Here is a 24,315-nt window from a genome sequence, read left to right on the forward strand (position 1 = left end):
GTTAGTAGTGTGACTGAAAATTAACAAAAAGTTCAAGTGCATAAATCAATTATTATTTAAAATTAAAAAATTTTTTTTTTTTTTTTTGGTATGATCTAGAAATTTCTTACAGGAAATTCTGTTCTTATTTTAGTGAAAACACCTTAATAAGTGAAAAAATGCTACTATATGTGCAAAAAATCGCAAATATTAAACGACACCATTAAATAACATAAATACATCTTCACATTAATAAATATAAAGTGATAAGTGCCAGAAGCAGTGGTTGTCAAACAATAGTGCGTAAATGTGGAATAATCATACGCAATAATAAATCATTAATAGTGTGTCAAAATCGCAACTAAGTATCAAAAAACCATATGTTGTTTAGTGCAAAAATGTTCATAACAATAGTGCAGAGAGTTCTTCTTTGGTGATAAAGTGTCGTGCTGTAACAACTGGTAGTCCCCCCAATGTGGTTGCACTCACCGGAGCGCTCCACCCCTGCAGGGGTACGAGCGTATACTGTTGGTCCTGTCACTCCAGTCCTGTGGATGCCAATTTCCTTCCACGCGTCCCAATCCCAAAGACAGCTGTTTACACACAGGGAGGTGGGGACTTCCTGTCCCTTGATGTATTAAAGGTCCCCACTGGATATCCACTCTTTAGACCTCTTGATTATCTTGTCATCAACATCTGTTATTACCATCACCATAACAACATTGATGCCAAAGAACTGGGTCATAATCCTCCGAATTATGTCAAATCGAACATAGGAGCATGCATGCCCGAGATGTGCGTGATCATAAACTGTAGGCCCACAGCTATACCACGTGGCTGCAGCCGCTGAGTGCAGTATGAGTGCTTCCTTCTTCCTGCTCAGGCTGCAGGAAGAAGGAAGCACTGATACTGCACTCAGCGGCTGCAGGCTGCAGGAAGAAGGAAGCACTCATACTGCACTCAGCGGCTGCAGCCACGTGGTATAGCTGTGGGCCTACAGTTTATGATCACGCACATCTCGGGCATGCATGCTCCTATGTTCGATTTGACATAATTCGGAGGATTATGACCCAGTTCTTTGGCATCAATGTTGTTATGGTGATGGTAATAACAGATGTTGATGATAAGATAATCAAGAGGTCTAAAGAGTGGATATCCAGTGGGGACCTTTAATACATCAAGGGACAGGAAGTCCCCACCTCCCTGTGTGTAAACAGCTGTCTTTGGGATTGGGACGCGTGGAAGGAAATTGGCATCCACAGGACTGGAGTGACAGGACCAACAGTATACGCTCGTACCCCTGCAGGGGTGGAGCGCTCCGGTGAGTGCAACCACATTGGGGGGACTACCAGTTGTTACAGCACGGCACTTTATCACCAAAGAAGAACTCTCTGCACTATTGTTATGAACATTTTTGCACTAAAAAACATATGGTTTTTTGATACTTAGTTGCGATTTTGACACACTATTAATGATTTATTATTGCGTATGATTATTGCACATTTACGCACTATTGTTTGACAACCACTGCTTCTGGCACTTATCACTTTATATTTATTAATGTGAAGATGTATTTATGTTATTTAATGGTGTCGTTTAATATTTGCGATTTTTTGCACATATAGTAGCATTTTTTCACTTATTAAGGTGTTTTCACTAAAATAAGAACAGAATTTCCTGTAAGAAATTTCTGGATCATACCAAAAAAAAAAAAAAAAAAATTTTTTAATTTTAAATAATAATTAATTTATGCACTTGAACTTTTTGTTAATTTTCAGTCACACTACTAACACAGCGCCACTCCCTATACTTTGATCTGTATTCTTTGGGGGATCACATAGGTGTCCCCTTTCCACCTAGGGGGGCTGCAGGTGTAAGTTAGTCTGTAAGCGCGGATCCGTTGATATATTTATACAGTTTTTGTTTTATCCAGCCGTATTTATGATGATGACTTGCTTGGTTGCCACTACCAATCTCAGAAAGAAGGTGTCACGTACCTGGTATCAGAGCCAAACCGTAGAAGGAGACCTCTCTTACAGCTCTGGCTCGGGGACCACTGGTGTTGCAACAGTGGTACGAGAACGCAGTGAGGTAGGAGCGCCTGTATGATCCGTGGTAGCTGATACAGATGAGTAGAGATGATCCACCAGAAGAACTGGACTTTAGAAGCAGTTGGAGGCGGTGGTTACAGGTGGGTGGTCAGCGACCCCAGGATTTAGGCAGAGATTGGATCAGGAACAGACTGAAGCAGAGTGAGACAAGCCGAGTCAGCACGGGTAACGGGTAGTTAATTCAGCAGGCAAAGAGTAGTCAGCAGGCAGGCAGTGGTTTGGCAACAGAAGATCAACAGGTTCAGATATAGCAGGGTCAAGGCAGGCCGGGTCAGGAGAGGAGAAGGCAGCAGTGGTCAAACGGAGCAGGATCAGGTAATTACAGCAGGTACAGGATCAGACTCAGGTAAAGCTGCAAATCAGACAGCACCGTACTAGAGCAGCTGCTGTTTTTTTAAAGGGTCACTGGCGCCAAAGCCGAGTTAGCGCGCGCACCTGTCGCGTGTTCCCGTGCATGCGCGCCTGCCGCGTGTCTCTGCGCACGTACACGCGCCGCTGCCCAGTACGGCGTGTTCTCGTAGGAACATATGTGCGCACGCCCGAGTATCTGCCTTGCCACAGGGTATCCCTGACATTGCCCCCCCCCCCCCAAGGGGCAGCCTCCGGATGCCCAACAAGCTTTTCTTTTCAGGGTGAGCAAGAAAAAAAGGCACAAACTAACCTTCTTGCATGGATATTGCATGCAGGTTCCCAGGAGCTATCTTCCAGGCCATATCCCTTTCATTTAACCAAAAATTGTACCTGATTTCGCCTTCTCCTGCAATCCAGGATAGCCTCCACTTTGTATTCCTCGTTCCCATCAATCAAAACAGGTTCCAGTGGTCTAGGTCCTCTGTCAGGGAAGAGATCAGGTACTGCAGGTTTTAGTAGCGAAACATGAAATACAGGATGTATTTTAAATGAGTCAGGTAAAGAAAGTTCATATGATACCTCAATTAACCTCCTCTTCACCGGGAAGGGACCATGTGGACCAAATTTGGGTGCCAACTTTTTTGACGGACATTTAAACTTAAGATTGGTTGTAGAAAGCCATACCTGATCACCTGGCTGTAGGTTTAGCTCTCCTCTCCTTTTCTTATCAAAAGCCTTCTTGTTGTCAGCTTGCGCCTTGGCCATTGCTTCCGGCAAGATCTTATTGATGCGGTTGAGAAAATCCATGGTATCTTGCACTGCTGGAACTGTAGACTATAAAATGAAGGGATTTCACTGACAGAAGGGATTTCACTGTGATTGAGAAAACCACAATCAGGTGACAGTTTGTGGAATTACTGTTGAGCTTCTGGGAACTTTGTTGAAATTATTCCTGAACCTTTGTGTAGCAAGGTCTCCAGCCTTGTCTAGTTTAATGCGGACTTTCAAGACCAAAGAAAGCTGACAACCTTTAATATGTAGTGGGTTGCAAAGATGGTGAAAGTCATTGGGGCCAGACACTTCTTGGATGTAAAAGAGGTTTTATTTCTTTTGATAGTCCTTTTTGTATTTTTGGGGGAAAAGAGGGTTAGGACCAGGACACCCTTAAGTAGTTATAGATTAAATTAGCAGACTCCCAGACTTCAATAGGAGGACAGCCATGCAGGAAAGGCCCCAGCAAGGCGCCACTTCTGCACATGCAGAAATGCTGTCTCCTATGGCAACAGTCCTTTAACAGTTCCTAACTCAAACGTAACAGTTATTTCAGCTCCACTACAATTGCCTCTTGTAGGTCTTCAACAATGAGCTCCCGGTCTCTCACTAGACCCTCTGATTCACTGACTCTGAATCCCTTGAGCTCCTCCAAGGTTGGCGGTGGTATCTCCCTCAAGCGTCACCCACGCTTCCTTGCTGGGTCCCTAGCTTGGCACTCCAGATACTTCTCAAGCTTCACCCCTGCTAACCGGCGAAGTCCCTGGCTTGATGCACAAGGCTGCCCTGCAAGCGTCTCTTCTGCAGGCTGGGTCCCTGACTTGATCACCGCGTGAAGTTTCCCGATTCTCCACCGTGCCCATTCGGTGAGAATATGGTTCCGGTACTTTCTTCAGTTACTCCCTGTGGTCCCTGGTAATAAGGTGGATGGTCCCTTTGTGGCGACAGCTTCCCTTCTACCTCCAACCACTGACAGGTTCTCCGGCCAACAGAACCGTCAATTTTGGTTGGACTGCAAGCCACAGTCCCAACCCCGCGCTGCCCTCTTACTTCTGGATAGGCCCTCTCATAGCCTGATGCCCCGGGATAGGCCCATTCTCCGGCCTAGCGGCCCGGGGCATACGACACACATCCACCCAGACAGCCGTCCAGGTGGCACAGAATCTCGATCATCTGACCTCACCCGAATATATAGTCTCTCCCAGCAGGCCAAGGGATTCAAGAAAACCCCTGCCCATTGGCTGAGATACCCCATATACCCATAACCTGGCCTTGGGTTGCCCTTCTCGTATCTAGTACCACCAAGCACCCGGCCACCTATTGGTAGAAGAGAAAAGTGCAACAAGGCCAAACTTAGGGAGAAGTCAATAGCTCTCTATCAATCGACCAAGATGACTGCTCTTGGCAAGTAAACTTGTGAGGAGCTCCCTGACTAAACCCCAGGGTGCTACATCTGCGTGACTTACTACTGAACTCCTGCACACTGTGTCTCTTTAAGCCAGAGCCAGTATTCAGCGCAATGAAAATCACACCCAACTTTTCCTGTGGTGCAGAGCGCCACACTTTTTCTCAGCTGCCAGGACAGGTAGATGTTTTTCACCTCTGCTTCCTTTCACCACTCTGCATATCACGCATATCGTAGATGAGAAGAAGGTACATCGGTGGAGCAGATGAGCAGCAGGGTACAGCAGTGGGGAAAATGAGCAGGAGGATTTCAGAGGTGGGACAGATGAGCAGGAGGGTACAGTGGTGGGGCAGATGTGCAAGGAGGTACAGTGGTGGAAGAGATGAGAAGGGGGTTCAGCAGTGGGCCAGTTGAGCAGGGGGTACAGTGTTGGGCCAGATGAGCAGGGGGGTTCAGTGTTGGGCCAGATGAGCAGGGGGGTTTAATGTTGGGGCAGATAAGAAGGGGGTTCAGTGTTGGCACAGAAAAGCAGGGGGGAGGAGCAGTGGGACTGATGTGAAAGGAGATGTATTGGTGGGACAGATGAGCAGGGGGTTACAGTGGTGGGGCAGGAGAGCAGGGGGAACAGAGGTAGGGCAGAAGAGCAGGGGGGTACAGAGGTGAGACAAATGTGCAGGAGGTACATTGGTGGGACAGATGAGAAAGCGGGTTACAGTGGTGGGGCAGATGAGAAGGTGATTCAGTAGTGAGACAGAGGAGCGTGAAGATACAGCAGTGGAGCAGATGTGCAGGGAGGTACAGTGGTGGGGCAGATGAGAAAAGGGGGTACATTGATGGGGCAGATGAGCAGGGGGGTTACAGTGGTGGGACAGAAGAGCAAGGGGGTACTGTGGTGAGACAGATGTGCAGGAGGTACAGTGGTGGGACAGAAAAGCAGGGGGTACAGTGATGGGGCAGATGAGCAGGGGGTTACAGTGGTGGTAAAGATGAGCAGGGGGGTTCAGTGTTGGGGCAGAGGAGAAAGGAGGTACATTAGTGGGCCAGATGACATGGGGGTTACAACAGTGGGGCAGAGGAGCAGGGGGGTACAGAGGTGGGGCAGATGTGCAGAGGGGTGCAGAGGAGAAAGGAGGAACGTTGATGGAACACATGAGCAAGGTGTTTCAGTGGTGGGGCAGAAGAGCAGGGGGTACAGTAGTGGGACAGATGTGCAGGAGGTACAGTGGTGGGGCAGATGAGAAAGGGGGTTACAGTGGTGGGGCAGATGAGCAGATAAGTTCAGTGTTAGGACAGATGAGAAGATGATTCAGCAGTGAGGCAGAAGAGCATGGGGGTACGGCGGTGGAGCAGATGTGCAGGGAGGTACAGACAGTGGTGGGACAGATAAGAAACAGGAGAATATTGGTGGGGCAGATGAGCAGGAGGTTACAGTGGTGGGACAGAAGAGCAGGGTGGTACAGTGGTGGGGCAGATGAAAAAGGGGGTTACAGTGGTGGGCAGATGAGAAAAGGGGTACATTGGTGGGGCAGATGAGAAAGTGGGTACATTAGTGGGGCAGATGAGAAAGCGGGTACAGTGGTGGGGCAGATGAGCAGGGTGGTACAGTGGTGGGGCAGATGTACAGGGGGTTACAGTGCTGGGGCAGATGAGCAGGGTAGTACAGTGGTGGGGCAGATGTACAGGGGGTTACAGTGGTGGGACAGATGAGCAGGGGGGACAGTGATCTGAAGTGTGGAGTTACAGGAATTGGGACTGATCTGAGGCGTGAGAGTGCAGGATGGTAATTTCTCACTACTAAAGTAGCTTACAGCATTTTTAAAAAACAATCATTTTCGTGATTGAGAGTGAAGTTGACATTTTTTCGTTATAAAATCGGCACGCTCAGTTTCTTTTAAAACATTTTTCGGCACACTGTGCTCAAAAGGTTGCAAACCCCTGCTATACAGTTTACATTCAGACTAAATAATATACACTGATTTGTTTTTGTTTTTTTTTTCACCAAGGAAATGTTGCTACATTTTATACATTTCGGCTGAAGTTCATGAAGAAAGAAGGAATAATAAGTAGGTTCATAGAGATGGACTCACAGGGGCCCAGTAAGTGCATACACACAGAAACACAGTAATAACTGACCTATTGACAACTGTAATAGGTTTTTTTTTTGTTTGTTTTTTGGGGTTTTTTTTAGATTTGGATAGTGTGGGAAGGATTATAATCCCTGCTGGGCTTTACTGGTACCCGAATCACTGTCAGAGAGACATCTTCTCTTTTGCTATCCTGGTGACAACAGCTTCAGAAGACCATAAGTGAGACAAAATCTTCAAGAGGGACACAGACAGCAATAGTAAGCTGAGGGCTGTTCTAACCTTTTCCTACCCTGCCTCACAATATTAAAAGGAAAATCTCCCTAATAGAGCCCTGGGGAGCAGTAAAACCTGACAGAGGTTCTAACCCTTTGCTACTCAATCCAAAACTAAAAGGAAAAGTTTTGGCTGGACATACTTTAAGCAGCCTACAGACATGACCTGCTAGCCCAATTGACTGTTTTTATGTGACAACCTTAAAGTGGTTCTAAAGTCAGAAAGTTTCTTATCTTAACCACTTGAGCCCCGGACCATTATGCTGCCTAAGGACCAGAGGTCTTTTTCCAATTTGGCACTGCGTCGCTTTAACTGCTAATTGCGCGGTCATGCAATGCTGTACCCAAACGCAATTTGCGTCCTTTTCTTCCCACAAATAGAGCTTTCTTTTGATGGTATTTGATCACCTCTGCGGTTTTTATTTTTTGCGCTATAAACGGAAAAAGACCGAAAATTTTGAAAAAAAATGATATTTTCTACTTTTTGTTATAAAAAAAATCCAATAAACTAAATTTTAGTCATACATTTAGGCCAAAATGTATTCGGCCACATGTCTTTGGTAAAAAAAATGTCAATAAGCGTATATTTATTGGTTTACGCAAAAGTTATAGCGTCTACAAACTAGGGTACATTTTCTGGAATTTACACAGCTTTTAGTTTATGACTGCCTATGTCATTTCTTGAGGTGCTAAAATGGCAGGGCAGTACAAAACCCCCCCAAGTGACCCCATTTTGGAAAGTAGACACCCCAAGGAAATTGCTGAGAGGCATGTTGAACCCATTGAATATTTATTTTTTTTGTCCCAAGTGATTGAATAATGACAAAAAAAAAAAAAAAATATTTACAAAAAGTTGTCACTAAATGATATATTGCTCACACAGGCCATGGGCCTATGTGGAATTGCACCCCAAAATACATTCAGCTGCTTCTCCTGAGTATGGGGATACCACATGTGTGGGACTTTTTGGGAGCCTAGCCGCGTACGGGGCCCGAAAACCAATCACCGCCTTCAGGATTTCTAAGGGTGTAAATTTTTTATTTTACTCCTCACTACCGATCACAGTTTCGGAGGCCATGGAATGCCCAGGTGGCACAAAACCCCCCAAAATGACCCCATTTTGGAAAGTAGACACCCCAAGCTATTTGCTGAGAGGCATATTGAGTCCATGGAATATTTTATATTTTGACACAAGTTGTGGGAAAGTGACACTTTTTTTTTTTTTTTTTGCATAAAGTTGTCACTAAATGATATATTGCTCACACAGGCCATGGGCATATGTGGAATTGCACCCCAAAATACATTTAGCTGCTTCTCCTGAGTATGGGGATACCACATGTGTGGGACTTTTTGGGAGCCTAGCCGCGTACGGGGCCCCGAAAACCAATCACCGCCTTCAGGATTTCTAAGGGTGAAAATTTTTGATTTCACTCTTCACTGCCTATCACAGTTTCGGAGGCCATGGAATGCCCAGGTGGCACAAAACCCCCCCAAATGACCCCATTTTGGAAAGTAGACACCCCAAGCTATTTGCTGAGAGGCATGGTGAGTATTTTGCAGCTCTCATTTGTTTTTGAAAATGAAGAAAGACAAGAAAAAACATTTTTTTTTTTTCTTTTTTCAATTTTCAAAACTTTGTGACAAAAAGTGAGGTCTGCAAAATACTCACTATACCTCTCAGCAAATAGCTTTGGGTGTCTACTTTCCAAAATGGGGTCATTTGGGGGGGTTTTGTGCCATCTGGGCATTCCATGGCCTCCGAAACTGTGATAGGCAGTGAAGAGTGAAATCAAAAATTCACGCCCTTAGAAAGCCTGAAGGCGGTGCTTGGTTTTCGGGGTCCCGTACGCGGCTAGGCTCCCAAAAAGTCTCACACATGTGGTATCCCCGTACTCAGGAGAAGCAGCAGAATGTATTTTGGGGTGTAATTTCACATATTCCCATGGCATGTTTGAGCAATATAACATTTAGTGACAACTTTGTGCAAAAAAAAAAAAAAAAAATGTGTCTCTTTCCCGCAACTTGTGTCGCAATATAAAATATTCCATGGACTCGACATGCCTCTCAGCAAATAGCTTGGGGTGTCTACTTTCCAAAATGGGGTCATTTGGGGGGGTTTTGAACTGTCCTGGCATTTTATGCACAACATTTAGAAGCTTATGTCACACATCACCCACTCTTCTAACCACTTGAAGACAAAGCCCTTTCTGACACTTATTGTTTACATGAAAAAGTTTTTTTTTTTTTGCAAAAAAATTACTTTGAACCCCCAAACATTATATATTTTTTTAAAGCAAATGCCCTACAGATTAAAATGGTGGGTGTTTCATTTTTTTTTTTCACACAGTATTTGCGCAGCGATTTTTCAAACGCATTTTTTGGGGAAAAAACACACTTTTTTAAATTTTAATGCACTAAAACACACTATATTGCCCAAATGTTTGATGAAATAAAAAAGATGATCTTAGGCCGAGTACATGGATACCAAACATGACATGCTTTAAAATTGCGCACAAACGTGCAGTGGCAACAAAATAAATACATTTTTAAAAGCCTTTAAAAGCCTTTACAGGTTACCACTTTAGATCTACAGAGGAGGTCTACTGCAAAAATTACTGCCCTCGATCTGACCTTCGCGGTGATACCTCACATGCATGGTGCAATTGCTGTTTACGTTTGACGACAGACCGCCGATTGCGTTCGCCTTAGCGCGAGAGCAGGGGGCGACAGGGGTGCTTTTTTTTTTTTTTTTTTTTTTCTTTATTATTTTTCTGCTTTTTTTATCTTATTTTTAAACTGTTCCTTTCATATTTTTTTTTTTTAATCATTTTTATTGTTATCTCGGGGAATGTAAATATCCCCTATGATAGCAATAGGTAGTGACAGGTACTCTTTTTTGAAAAAATTGGGGTCTATTAGACCCTAGATCTCTCCTCTGCCCTCAAAGCATCTGACCACACCAAGATCGGTGTGATAAAATGCTTCCCCAATTTCCCAATGGCGCTATTTACATCCGGCGAAATCTAAGTCATAAAATGCTCGTAGCTTCCGGTTTCTTAGGCCATAGAGATGTTTGGAGCCACACTGGTCTCTGATCAGCTCTATGGTCAGCTGGCTGAATCACCGGCTGCATTCTCAGGTTCCCTGTTGAGACAGGAGAGCCAGAGAAAAACACGGAAGACGGTGGGGGGGGTGGCATTCCCTCCCACGGCTTGTAAAAGCAGTCTAGAGGCTAATTAGCCGCTAGGATTGCTTTTACATGAAAGCCGACCGCTGGCTGAAAAGAATGATACCAAGATGATACCTAAACCTGCAGGCATCATTCTGGTATAACCACTCAAAGTCGTGAATGGCGTACCTGAAGACAAAAAAATGGTTAACAATAAAGCACAGTAAACGGTAAAGTATAAAAAATTGCATACCTGAAAAAGCAAACATGATAAAACATAATAACAATAAAACATTGCAGAATAGAATACAGTAAAAAAGAGCAGAACAATAGAGAGAGAATAGAGAGAGAGAGAACAATAAAACGACAACTATTTTTTTTTATTTTATATATATATTTTTTTTTTGACACTTTTTTTGTAACTAACTTTTGTAACTGTAACCGGTTCCAGGTTCGGGTCTCTCAAAATGCGATGGCATCTTGGGAGACCCTGTGAAAGTGTGCCTAGTCTGTGCAATGCTGTACCCTACGCTAATACTCAACTAGTGAATGGTAGCGTTCAAAACATTCACCAATGCAAAGACCAGGATTGTCAGGACAGGAGGGACAATAATAGCGGGTGTCACGCCTATATCCGCGCTTGCTGCAGACACGACATCTTTTTTGGGGGGGTTCGTTGGGTAGGGGTACTCGGGAGGACATAAAGAAAATGCCTCTCATGCAGCCGACTGCATTTGATTGGGGATGTGAATGGGGGAAGTATGGGCGCTGCAGAAGTGGTGGGTTCCCAATTAGGATTGGCGAATGCAGCAGGAAGGGCACTATGGGCACGACGGGCCTGTGTTTGTCTTCTTGGTGGCAGCGGGACACTACTTGTGCTTGCCACCTCACCAGCTTGAACTGCACTTATGGGACTCGCCACGTCACCAAGTGTTACTGCAGTGCTAGTTTGACTACGACCGGGGTGTACTAGGCCGCTGGTGCTTGCCAGTTCACCAAAACGCTACCAAAAAAACTGTTAGCGATCGCAGGGATCAAGGCCTGACTCTGCGAACGCTGCAGTTATGTGTTTAGTGTTTTGTAAGTGTCAGTGATCGATCGATACTGCACTTGGGTGGGCTGGGCTGGGCCGGGCGGAGGGGCAAAACACAGGTGCTAGCAGGTATCTGGGCTGATCCCGCTAACACTGCGATTTTGGGAACCCTAAACTGCTGGGGACGCTAGTATAGATCTGATCGGATCAGATATTGATCCGTTCAGATACTATACCACTAAGGGAGGTGTATGCTGCGTGCGTGGGTGTTAGCGGTACTGGCGCTAACCTGACGCTGCCTGGGGCTGGTGCTTGCCAGTTCACCAAAACGCTACCAAAAAAACTGTTAGCGATCGCAGGGATCAGGCCTGACTCTGCGAACGCTGCAGTTATGCGTTTAGTGTTTTGTAAGGGACAGTGATCGATCGATACTGCACTTGGGTGGGCTGGGCTGGGCCGGGCGGAGGGGCAAAACGCAGGTGCTAGCAGGTATCTGGGCTGATCCCGCTAACACTGCGTTTTTGGGAACCCTAAACTGCTGGGGAGGCTAGTATAGATCTGATCGGATCAGATATTGATCCGATCAGATACTATACCACTAAGGGAGGTGTACGGTGCGTGCGTGGGTGTTAGCGTTACTGGCGCTAACCTGACGCTGCCTGGTGCTTGCTTGCCAGTTCACCAAAATGCTACCAAAAAAACTGTTAGCGATCGCAGGGATCAGGCCTGACTCTGCGAACGCTGCAGTTATGCGTTTAGTGTTTTGTAAGTGACAGCGATCGATCGATACTGCACTTGGGTGGGCCGGGCGGAGGGGCAAAACGCAGGTGCTAGCGGGTATCTGGGCTGATCCCGCTAACACTGCGTTTTTGGGAACCCTAAACTGCTGGGGACGCTAGTATAGATCTGATCGGATCAGATATTGATCCGATCAGATACTATACCACTAAGGGAGGCGTATGCTGCGTGCGTGGGTGTTAGCGGTACTGGCGCTAATCTGACGCTGCCTGGGGCGACGCATATCACCGCCGGGCGATCAGGGGGCTAAACCTTTATTCGGTAATAAACGGCGGGTGCCCTGACACTATAAAAAATAAACGAACTAACCAGCGTCAACCGTAACGTTTATACGGTGATCAGTGGTGAAAGGGTTAACTAGGGGGCAATCAAGGGGTTAAAACATTTATTAGATAGTATATGGGGGTCCCTGACACTATAAAACGCTGACGGCGACCCTAAATATTTACGTCCCTAACTAGCGTCACCAGTGACACTAATACAGCGATTAGAAAAATGATCGCTTAGCAACACTGGTGACAGGGGGTGATCAAGGGGTTAAAACTTTATTAGGGGGGGTTAGGGGGGTACCCTAGACCTAAAGGGGGGTAATACTAACTGTCCCAACACTGTAACTGTCACAAACTGACACCAATGCAGTAATCAGAAAAAAAAAAAAAAACCTGCTGGTGTCAGTTTGTGACGGGGGGGGGGGGGGGTGATTGGGGGGGGATCGGGGGGCGATCGGGGGGGGGATCGGGGTGTTTTGTATGCCTGGCATGTTCTACTGTGTGTGTAGTGTGTTGTGCACTTACATTGATGTCTTCTCCCCTCGGCGCTGGAACGGAATACCGAGCTGAGGGGAGATGACATCATTTCCTTTGCTGCTGTTTAGCATACAGCAGCAAAGGAATGTTCCCATTGGCCGGCGGCGATCGCGAGGGGGGGGCCACGAACGGATGGCCTCCCCCTCATCTCGGATCGCCGGGGAACAGAACGGGACCGCCTCGGGCGGCGGGGGGGGGTCCGATCGGACCCCCCACCCGCGGAAGGCAAATCACGTACATGTACGTGATTTTGCCTGCCCGTGCCGCTTTGCCGACGTAAATCGGCGTTAGGCGGTCCTTAAGTGGTTAATGCTATCTTAAAATAAAAAAAAACCCTTCTGTGTGCAGCAGCCCCCCTCCGCCCCCCTAATACTTACCTGAGCCCATCTCCATCCAGCGATTTTGCACCAGAGTCTCAGCTGCCCGGGACTCAACCTCCTCATTGGCTGAGACAGCATTGGCTCCCGCTGCTGTGAATCAAAGTCAGTGAGCCAATGAGGAGAGAGAGGGGGCGGGGCCGAACTGCAGCTCCGTGCCTGAATGGAAACACAGAGCAGCAGCTCAGGTTCCCACATAGTAAGTTGCTTGCTGTGGGAGTGGACAGGAGTGCCTGCGAGGGACCTGAGAAGAGGAGGATCTGGGCTGCTCTGTTCAAAACCACTACACAGAGCAGGTAAGTATAACAACCACTTTTTACTACAGATAAGCCTATAATAAGGCTTACCTGTAGCTACCCGGATATCTCCTAAACCTCTGTGGTTTAGAAGATACCCCCTGTATCTGCATTTGCCGACGTCATTGGCACATGCGCACTGAAGCAATGACACATACATGCCGTTGCTTCAGTTAGTGTGCCGTTACCGGCAGCTCCCGTGCCCATGCGCAGGAGTGACGTCATCGTGGCTCCAGCCAATCACAGCGCCGGAGCCCACGATACCCGGAAGCAATATTGTCGGCCGGAGCGTGTACAAAGACCGCTGCGGAGGCTTCGATCTAAGTTAAGTAATTTATAATGAGCTAGTATGCTATGCATACTAGCTCATTATGCCTTTACCTTGCAGATTTTTTTTAGTTAGTGGGTTTACAACCACTTTAAGTCTCTGGTAGCTCCATTCGTTTTCTTTATTACAGGTATTTTTTCCCTTTATTTTCATCCAGTGATCTTGCCAATAATACACTTCCTGTCCTAGGATGACAATACTCACTCATTGTACTGTTTTTATGAAGGAGCAGTGTTATCACCCTAGGACAGGGAGTAAGGACTACAGAATACCTCCCACCTTTCCTTATCTCTACAAGATAGGGTGGTGGTCTGTAGTTCACAGAAGACAGCTGGGAAGGCTGATTACTTTGAAGTTTTTAGTTAGGTGTACAGGAAGTTACAAGGACAATGGGTTTCTGAAAGGATCAATAAGTATATTTCTGTATTTGCAGAAAATGTACTTAGCTTAAAATGATTAAAACTAATGCAGTCACAACAACTAAGCTTGAATATTTTTTTCATTTTTGAAACTGGCAAAAATTGCAAGTTTATGTAGCACTTTGCGTAATCACTTACACCAAAGGTTATTTTTTTGGTTATTTGCTATAAAGGGGGCATTCTTCCCACTGATCACCAATACAAGAATCATTCTTTTTTTTTATCATTTAAGGTTTATTGAAACAAAGAAAGAAACATAGAAATGCACTGTACAATGCAAGTTTCGCAGGTGCAACTGCGTACTTTTCGCCAGTTACATATTAAACTGTTAGTGTAAAACTAGTACAAAGGTCTCAATTGCTATCAGACTCTGAGAATCTAAAGTTATTTCCACTTAGGTGTCTTTGCGTCTATAAGAGTTATATGATTTCTGTATACACTGTGTTATCCATTGTGTCAGAAACATCTTTCCAAGGGCTCAGAACGCTTAATATTGATGACGTGTATAAGTAATGTTTCTGTATCTCTCTAAAGCAATCTTTCTCATGCATAAGGGAGAAGTACCTGTAAAATAGATATAGTCCAGTGAAGAAGAGAGGTTGAAGGTCAGCAAGAAGGGAACAAGGAGGAAAATGAAAAAAAAGAGAGTATGTGAGGAAAGTGGGTTGTGGAAGTAGGAGGAGATAAGGAAAATACAGGATAAAGGAGACATATAAGGTACAGAAGGAAGGCACCCACTCAAGGCTCCATCACCTTCCCCACGTATAATTCAGGTAGGGAAATCTGCGGAGTATTTAAAACTCAGCCACGGTTGCCACGTTTTGTGGAAGCGTTTAATGTGGCCTTTGTCTTGGGCCAATGTGTCTTCCATTTCATGGATTTCACTAACTTTCGACACCCAATCCTTAACAGAGGGGGTAGAGGTAGACAACCAATCTAGAGGGATTTGGGATTTAGCTGCATTGAGGAGATGAATCGTCAATGAGCGTTTGTAGCGTTTAAAAGAGGAATTGGACAAGTGTAAGAGACAACATGCTGGGGTCAGCTCCACTCTAGTCTCTGTAATTTTTTTGATTAAAGTCATTACTTCATTCCAGTAGGGTTCAATTTTGGAACAGTACCACCATATGTGAGCTAGTGTGCCCTTCTCTGAGAGACATCTCTAGCATGTGTCCGATTTTTGTATGTCCCATTTGTGCAATTTGTCAGGTGTATTATACCAATGGGTCAGTAGTTTGTAATTTGTCTCTTGCAGTTTTGTGCTTATAGAACATTTATGCGCTAGTGTAGCAAAGTACCTCCATTGTTTGTCTGTAATCTCCATTTCAAGTTCCTCCGACCATCTCCTCCTGTGCCTGCCTGATTTATCCGCTCCCGAGCGACTCAACCACGCATATGTAACAGAGGTAGCCTTGTCAATTGGATTCCCCTCCAGACAAACTGACTCCAAGGCCGTCAGGGGTCTAAGCAAGTTTTGAGGTTCCTTAATGTCACCCAAGTAACTTCTTATTTGGAAGTATGTCCATTGCTTCAATTGAGGCAGGTTTTTTTCTGTCTTAAAGGACAACCCGTCTCTAAATTTGTTCTCAGTATAGCAGTCTCCTGCTAGTAGGGGATCACCCGCCGGGGTCGTTTTGAGGGTCGGGTTATGTAGACCTGGGATGAAGTCAGGGTTGTCTGTCAAGGGCGTTAAAGGGCTAGGTATTGTGGTCAACTCTCTATGTTTGGCTAACAAATTAATGATCTTCAATGTCGTGCCAGTGATCGGGTGTGTCCGGATGGCATGAGGTAGTCTTTTGAAGGAGGACCAAGGTAAGTATTTAAGCGGAAGCGTGGCCAACGCTGTCTCCAGTGTGACCCAGTCTTTTACCGAATCGTGGCAGTGCCAATCTATGATTCTGGTTATGTGTGAGGCCTGATAATAACGGTGAAAATTCGGGAAATGAATTCCTCCTAGGTCTTTGAGTTGGACCAGGGTGGCTAGTTTGATTCTGGGTTTTTTATGTTGCCAGAGAAATCTCGTGACCAATAAATTAAGTTCTTTGAAAAATTTCTGAGGAATCTCGATCGGTAATGAGCGGGTTAGGTACAGGAATTTGGGCAGTATAACCATTTTTACTATGGCCGCTCTACCGAACCAAGAGAAGAACTTCTCATTCCACTTTGTCAGGTCTTTCGAGCAGTTTTTAAGGAAGGTCACGAAATTTCTCTCAAAGGCAGATTTTAAAGATGGTGTAAGCCAGATCCCCAAGTATTTTAGTTTGGTCTTATCCCACTTAAACGTCGAGTTAGCCTGCGTCAAAGTGAGTAGTCTGTCTGGTAGAGAGAGGTTTAGAGCCTCTGACTTTGTGTAATTAATTTTCAAGTTGGATACATATCCATAATGTGCGAATTCTTGTAACAGGTTAGGGAGCGTTGTGATCGGTTTCGTTAAGAAAAACAATAAGTCGTCTGCGTATGCAGCTATTTTGTACTCTCTGTCTTTAATCTGAAAACCCTGTATTGCGGTGTTATTTTGTACTGTTCTGATAAAGGGTTCTAGAGAAAGAATAAACAATAGGGGCGATAAGGGACAGCTCTGTCTAGTCCCTTTTTTAATATGTACTTTTTCTGAGAAGATGCCATTTATTTTTAGTTCTGCTGTCGGGTCTTGGTAAAGAGCCGAGATCCAATTCAGCATGTTTGGGCCTAGACCCACCCTCCCACAGACCGCCAACATGAAGTCCCATGCTACACGATCGAAGGCCTTCTCCGCATCTGTCGAGAGGAGAAAACCCTTGATCTTCCGCTGTCTGACTGCATGTGTCAGCAAAAGTGCCTTGGTTACATTATCTCTGGCCTCTCTGTTTGGCATAAAGCCCACCTGTTCCAAACCAATTAGTTTTGTAAGTAACGGTCCTATCCTCAACGATATAATCTTTGCGAACAATTTGACATCAAGGTTCAGCAAAGAGATGGGGCGGTAGCTAGCACACTCCTCGGGGTTCTTGCCATCTTTCGGTATAACCGTGATATGTGCTGAGAGAAAACCCGGGGTAACACTTCTTGGTTTGGATAAGGAGTTCAGGGCGTCTTTCAAGGGTTCAGTTAGAACATCTATAAAGGACTTGTAATAGGTAGCTGAATACCCGTCAGGTCCCGGGCTCTTACCTGTTTTTAGTAATTTGATGGCCTGTTTAATTTCCGCTGATGTGATTGGGGCTTCTAGTAGATCTGCATCTACATTAGACAAAGCTGGGAGTCCACTTTTTGATATATAATCTTGTATGATTTGCGCTCTGTCCCCTATCGTTTGTGGATGTTTATGTTGTGGTGGCAAGTTATAGAGCTTCGTGTAGAAAGCATGGAACTGTTTTGCTATCGCCTCTGAAGCTACTTCTAACTTCCCCTCTTTAGTTCTGATTCCAGCGATCTTATTGATCAAATTTTGTTCTCTCAGGGCCCTTGCCAAGAATCTACCGGCTTTATCGCCTGACTCATAATAGAGCCGTCTTTTAAAGAAAAGCATCCGTTTGGCCTTAGCGTTAAGTAGATGCTGTAATTCTTTCCTAGCCTCCAGGAGGCTCTTGGCTGAGGCCTCCGAGAGAGATTGTTTATGCAGTAGTTCCAGTGACTCAATTTGGGTGAGTAATTTTTTTACCTGAGCGTCTCTTTCCTTTTTACGTCTAGACCCCATTTCTATCAGAACTCCTCGTATGGTACATTTATGTGCTTCCCACAGTATTAGTGGGTCTACCCCAGGAATGTTATTGTGTTTGAAAAAATCAGTGAGGTTACTCGTAAGGACGGGTAGGAGTGTCTGGTCCGTCAGCAAAGACGGGTTTAGTCTCCATGTCGATTGTTGTCTAGTTGTGTTCTGTAGGTCCAAAGTTAATGAAATAGGTGCATGGTCCGATATTGTTTGGGCACCTATTCTCACAGCAGAGATTTTCAACAGATCTCTCTGAGAGACAAATATGCAGTCCAAACGAGCATATCTGTTGTGCGGTACCGAAAAATGTGTGTAATCTCTACCTTCAGGGTTGAGGAAGCGCCAGGAGTCCACCAGCTGCAGCTGTTGCAGGAGTGATTTGATTTTTTTCAGAATTTTATAGGTGATGCAGGTCCTACCGTTGGACGTGTCCAATAGTGGATTTAGGGGGACGTTAAAATCTCCCCCTACTATAAGGCAGCCATTGGCGAACTCCTGTAACCTCCCCACAATGTGTTGGCAGAAAGTGGTGTGAGACTTATTAGGAAAGTACACGTTGGCCAAGGTTATTGGTAAATCATTGTATGAGCCCTTCAGGAACACGAATCTTCCCTCAGGATCACACAATTGTTCAGTCAATTTAAATGGTGTGTCCCTGCCCACCAATATCGTGACCTCTTTCGACTTAGAGTCAGCTGTTGTGGCATGGAAAGCTCTCGGGAACTGGGGGGTTGTCAATTTGGGAATGTTGTTTGTCTTAAAATGGGTCTCTTGTAGAAACACAAACTGAGGCTTACCTTTTTTAAGTTCTCTCAAAAGGGTGGAGCGTCGCTCGGGAATGTTCAAGCCTCTGATATTATGTGAAATCACAAGGGGACGATTCCCCAATGATGAGTATACCATGGTGGTGGCAAAAGAGGAGACGGCCGGAGTTGAGATCTGTAAAGACAAAACTGTTATTTGAGGTTTGAAACTGGTATTCCGCTCAGGGGTTAAACCTCTCTAATTATCTGAGTGGGTGCCCTCCCACTGTTGAACAGGTAGGTATCTTAGTGAAAGGTAAAGGAGACAGGAGAGAAAAAAGAAAAAAGAATGAGAAGAAAGTTTAGCAGGAGGTTAGTACAATGGTGGGTCACTCTCCAAAAGCAACTAGAACGCCCCCAAAGGAGAGGAGCCCCCAGACGTAATATAAATGTCTTCCCTTTCTCCAGGAGGAATCAGGGGAAGTTTGTGGGGTCGATGGGAGGCGACCACGGCTAGATGTAACCTAAACTCCAAGTAGTTGGAGAACTGTGATAACTAAATTAGAACAATCTCACCGGAGCACACACGGTGGTTCAATCAAATAAAAGTAGTATTAGTATATTGTTCACACCCGACCAGGATGTGTCATGTATAAATTCGGGTCTAATTGTGAAAACATATACTATAACAAATGTGATATCAAACTGTTATCTTAAGTAGTAAACATTAATTGTCACCCATAGGTGTACCTCCATACTAAGTGCACAGCCATTTCAAAGCCGAGCAGTCTGGATCGGTTCAGGACAGCACAAGCAAAAACAAAAAAAAAACAAACAAAAAAAAACAACCCCCCCCCCCAGCCCCCCTCTCCTGCATAGTTATGCAAACTTTTGTGCTTCTCAACTGAAGTCTCGAAGAGTCGTGGGGAGGACGCTAGTGTAACAGTGAGCCACGTCCAGGGCATATCTGCTTTCACATCTGGAATCATTGCCGCACCATCAATCAAACAAGGAGTGTGGCTCGAGATTGGCAATTCTTCTCCAAGACTTGTGCCAGTACCCGACTCCTGAACATATTAGCTGTGCAATAGGCTGTAAGATATTGTCAGAACTGCCATCTAGGTTGATTCTTTCAAGAGTGTTCATCCCTCTTGGGGTAGGTAACCTATGAGTGAAGGCACGAGTGGTGAAAGTATCTGTGTGACCAAAATTATATTGCAAACATCGATTGTGCTAAGGGCGAAGCCGTAGTGGTATAAGGCATCTATTCACATTCCTGGGCTCTGGATGGACCGGCCATTCTCCTCGGGGTATCTGCATGGGAACTGTTGCCCCTGTTCTGTTTGTATCTCTTCGGTAGCCTTTTGTCTGTTGAGGAGAGCGGAGATGAGGGAGGACTCCTGACCACCGGTGGTTGCAAAAATTCCTCGTACCATTCTGGTAATTCCAATGGGTCCAAGTCCAATGACTCGCAGAACTCCGGGAGATCAGCCGGCGTGCGTAGTATAGCTTGATGGCCATTGTATGTGACTGTGAGGGCGAAGGGAAATCTCCAGGCATATCTCAAGTCCTTTTCTCTTAGTTTCTCCAGTAGGGGTCACAGTGCACGCCTATTCTTCAGAGTGATCTGTGATAGATCCTGAAACAACATAATCGTGGCGCCATTAAATATAATTTGGTCATTTCGTCTCGCTTTCCGCATGATCTCCTCTTTTGTGGCAAAGCTCTGTAAGCAGCATATTATGTCACGAGGCGGTGCGGTATCAGATCCTCTAGGCCTGAGAGCTCTATGAGCTCTCACAAATTCAATTTCTGTGTCTTCCTGTCTTTCAAGCAGGCTGTTAAAGACTCTCCGGAGTGCTGGGGTAATCTAATCATGATCCCCTGATTCCGGTATCCCCCTGACCCTAATGTTGCATCTCCTCCCCCTATTATCGAGGTCTTCAATGTGTCTGTTCATATTAATAAAGTGCTGCATGTGGTTTGATGTTACTATCTCCAGCTTATGAATTGCCTTGTCCCTCTGTCTGCCTGCACTTTCGGCCGCCGCCATCTTTTCATTTATCACCATCATGCTCGTTTTCAGGTCTGTTATGGCAGCTGAAAACGTGGCTTTGATGTCAGCTGCAAACACTGATATGTCTGCGAACGTGAGCGGGTGGTCCGGTCTGGACTTACCCCTGCTTGTGTCTTCGGTAGCTGACATAGAGTCCTCGCTCTCCCCTTCCTCCTGAGGCGTCGGTGCCATCTTGCCTCTCGTGGTCCCGCTACGAGCTGCTGAGTTGTGCCTGAAGATTTCAGCTATGTTAGCGTTGGCTGAAGCCGAGTTTCGGCGGGTCCTGGATCGGGGGGTCCAATGGAGCTTTCTGCCCGGCATTTGTATGCTGTAGGTCAGGTGTTAGGCTTAGAACCTCCGCGTGTGCCTCAGAGCTCTCTCAATGAGCCGCCATCTCCGCCGCGCGCCAAGCCACGCAAGAATCATTCTTTCAACTGGCCACCAGTTTGGGCACTGGCCAATAATTTAAGGGGGCTCTTCTCCCACTAACCATCAGTTTAAAGTGATTGTAAAGCTTCGTCTTTTAAAAAAAAAATAACAAACATGTCATACGTACCTCCTCTGTGCACGGGTTTTGCACAGAGTGGCCCTGATCTTCCTTTTTCTGGGGTCCACCTGTGGTTCTCCTGGCTCCTCCTCTTCTCGAGTGTCCCCCATGAAGAGCCGCTTTCTATGGAGGCGTTCTCCCCAGTCCTGCTGCTGCATCCATTGACACAGAAAGCAGGACTCGGCCCTTGCCCCGCGGCTCCCCTGTCACTGGATTTGATTGATAGCAGCGGGAGCCTATTAATCTATTCAATGAGGACTTGAGACAGTGGCTGGAGCTGCTGGGCTTGTCCCTGTTGCTGGAATGATCGGGTTCAGGTAAGAAAAATGGGGGGGGGGGGTCTGGGGGGGTGCTGCAGCACAAAAGGTTTTTCACCTTAATACATAGAATGCATTAAAGGGGTTGTAAAGCTTCAGTTTTTTTTTTAAATAACAAACATGTCATACTTACCTCCTCTGTGCAGTGGCCCCGATCCTCCTCTTCTGGGGTCCCTCAGGGGCACTAGTAGCTGCTCCTCTTCTCGACACAGAAAGCAGGACTCAGCCCCACCCCCGGCGCCCCCCTCATTGGATTTGATTGACAGCAGTGGGAGTCAATGGCTGCGCTGCTATCAATCCATTCAATCAGGACCCGAGACACCGGCTTTTGCTGGTGCGCTCATCCCCTGCGCGAGAAAGAGAGGGTACAGGTAAGTAAAACAGGGGCTTGGGGGGCTGCATTACATTACAGGAGGTTTTTCACATTAATGCATAGAATGCATTGGGCTGAGAAACCTTGAGGGTTTACAACCACTGATAGGGTTGAAATAATGACTTAGAGTTCCACTTTAATTGTTTCTGTTTTTTCTTACCTGTGTACGTATCAATTGTTCTATTTATATTGTTTGTGCTCCTTTCTTACCTGTGTACGTATCAATTGTTCTATCAATCTGTATCTAGATGGAATTTGGAACTGCTGAATAATCATTACATGTTCGCTGATGAGAAACTCTTTGTACCTTAACCTCATTTGGTAATGCCGATAAGATTACTGCTTTTGGAACTGCCTATAAAAGAAGTAAAGGGAGCAGTCCTTTTTTTGGGAGGCTCAGAACTGTGATACAGACATACCTGACTCCGTGTCATGTTTCTTATAGAAGCAATAATTTGGCAAAGCAATATAAACTATAAGCAACTTGTTTAAAAGTTGAACCTAACATTTTGGCGCCCGAAGAACAGGGACTCACCGATGATACTACAAGAGGTGGACGAACGCGGCTGACGGAACAAAAAGGAATAGGCATTCCGGGAATCACAGATCAAAAAACCTGCGCAGGTAAGAAAAAGCTTTATTTTTCTTATATTCTGTGCTCCCCTGATTTGTGCCTATCCGTTCTGTCAGTTACGGTTCTCCTGGTTTTAAAACACCAGCCTCTGTAGTGGTGAGTCTAGAATTACTGGATATTTTAGTTTATATTGCTGGAATTATTTGTTTGTTTTGTCTGTCTTGTCTGTCTTGTCTGTCTTGTTGAGAAAGTGAATGAGCCTTGTCAAGGATGGTATGAGTTAGAAGGGGATTGCCGAACTAAGCAACGGAATGCGCCTTACCTCACACGATTGGGAACCTGAGGGCTTGTGAGCTTGGGGGTCTGACGCTTATGCTTAACCTCACATCTAACTCATAAACCATAGACGGGTTGAGAGTATAAGCCCTGTCTGCTCCATAAAGCAGGGATAAGAGTGTATGAGAGGGATTCCCAGATACGGGGAGGGAATAAGGTCTCAACAAAGTCCCGAGATCTAGTCGGATACCTGGCCACTTAAAGGAATGCTTGTATATGTTGTAGCCGCATTTTTGTATATGTTGTAGCCGCATTCTGGTTTGTTATTGGGCTAGCATATAAAGTAATTATTTATTATTGGGCTAGCATATAAAGTAATTCGGTTTCAGAAATCTCATTCCGGAGAGGTTTCTAGAATTCTAGCACCCTAGGAGGAAGGCAACGAGGAACTAGTGTAACTTAGCTGGTTTGCTATTGGGCTAGCATATAAAGTAATTATTCATTCTTGTATATGTTGTAGCCGCATTATATTGTACACTAAGTGTCCCACACGCTACCTAGGCAGGACTGTTAGAATGGGCCAGAGGAACACAAAACCCCGTCAGGGAATTGTGGCGCACTATACGGTGCCACAGATAATTAAGAACATTTATGGGAAAACCGAAGCACAGGACTTAAAGGATGTCCTTCGTAAATTTAAGGTGAAAGGAGCAGCGGGCTTAGACCCAGATGTATGGAGTGAAATAAAAAGGGACACACAAGGAGAGGTGTTAGAGAAGCAATGGATGCGTCAGGTTCAATGCTTAATTAAGGTCTCAAATAGAGTGAAAGAAGAGGGGTGGAAGTATAATCCAGATTGTGATGGTTGGGATATGAAAGATAGAAGAACAAAAAATGTCGAGGCTCCCAGCTCAGCCATCCCACCCCCATACACTGACGTAGAACGCAAACCACACAAGATATATCCGGTACTTGAGGGGAGAGGATGGGTTTGTCAGGATTGTGGAGCACAAAACCCAGAATGGGCAGTAGAATGTGTGCATTGTGGGGCACAAAAACCTCATCCAGAAACTGTAGCTCCCGTACGCACTGATACACGCATTGTTCAGGTAAACAATCCAGAATTTGGACAAGCAGCCCATCCAAATGCCCCGCCTACTGTCACTCGTAGAATGCAAATAAGGACTTGGGCACCATGGTCGGCAGACACCCTTATGGCATTAATACAGAGCGCCCCAGACCCGGTAGCAAAGCCAGCTGCTTTTTGTAGATTTGTGACACAGTTCATGAATACACATGAAGCGACCTGGCAGGATGGGGAGGATCTATGCAGACACAAAATGACTCTGACCCTGTTTAACCAGTTTATGACAGAAATAGGTCCACACAGACCTGCAGGACAAGTTGATGGGGATGGCAATTTAGAGACAGGACATGTCAGACATATAGACTCAAGGGCCCCTTTTATTGCTAGATTAGAAGCTTTTTGTCAGGCAAAACAACAGGAGAGGGGGTCCATATCACCCATGAAGCAAA

This window comes from Aquarana catesbeiana, linkage group LG13 (assembly GCF_042186555.1).
Source record: "Aquarana catesbeiana isolate 2022-GZ linkage group LG13, ASM4218655v1, whole genome shotgun sequence".
Classification (NCBI taxonomy): Eukaryota; Metazoa; Chordata; class Amphibia; order Anura; family Ranidae; genus Aquarana; species Aquarana catesbeiana.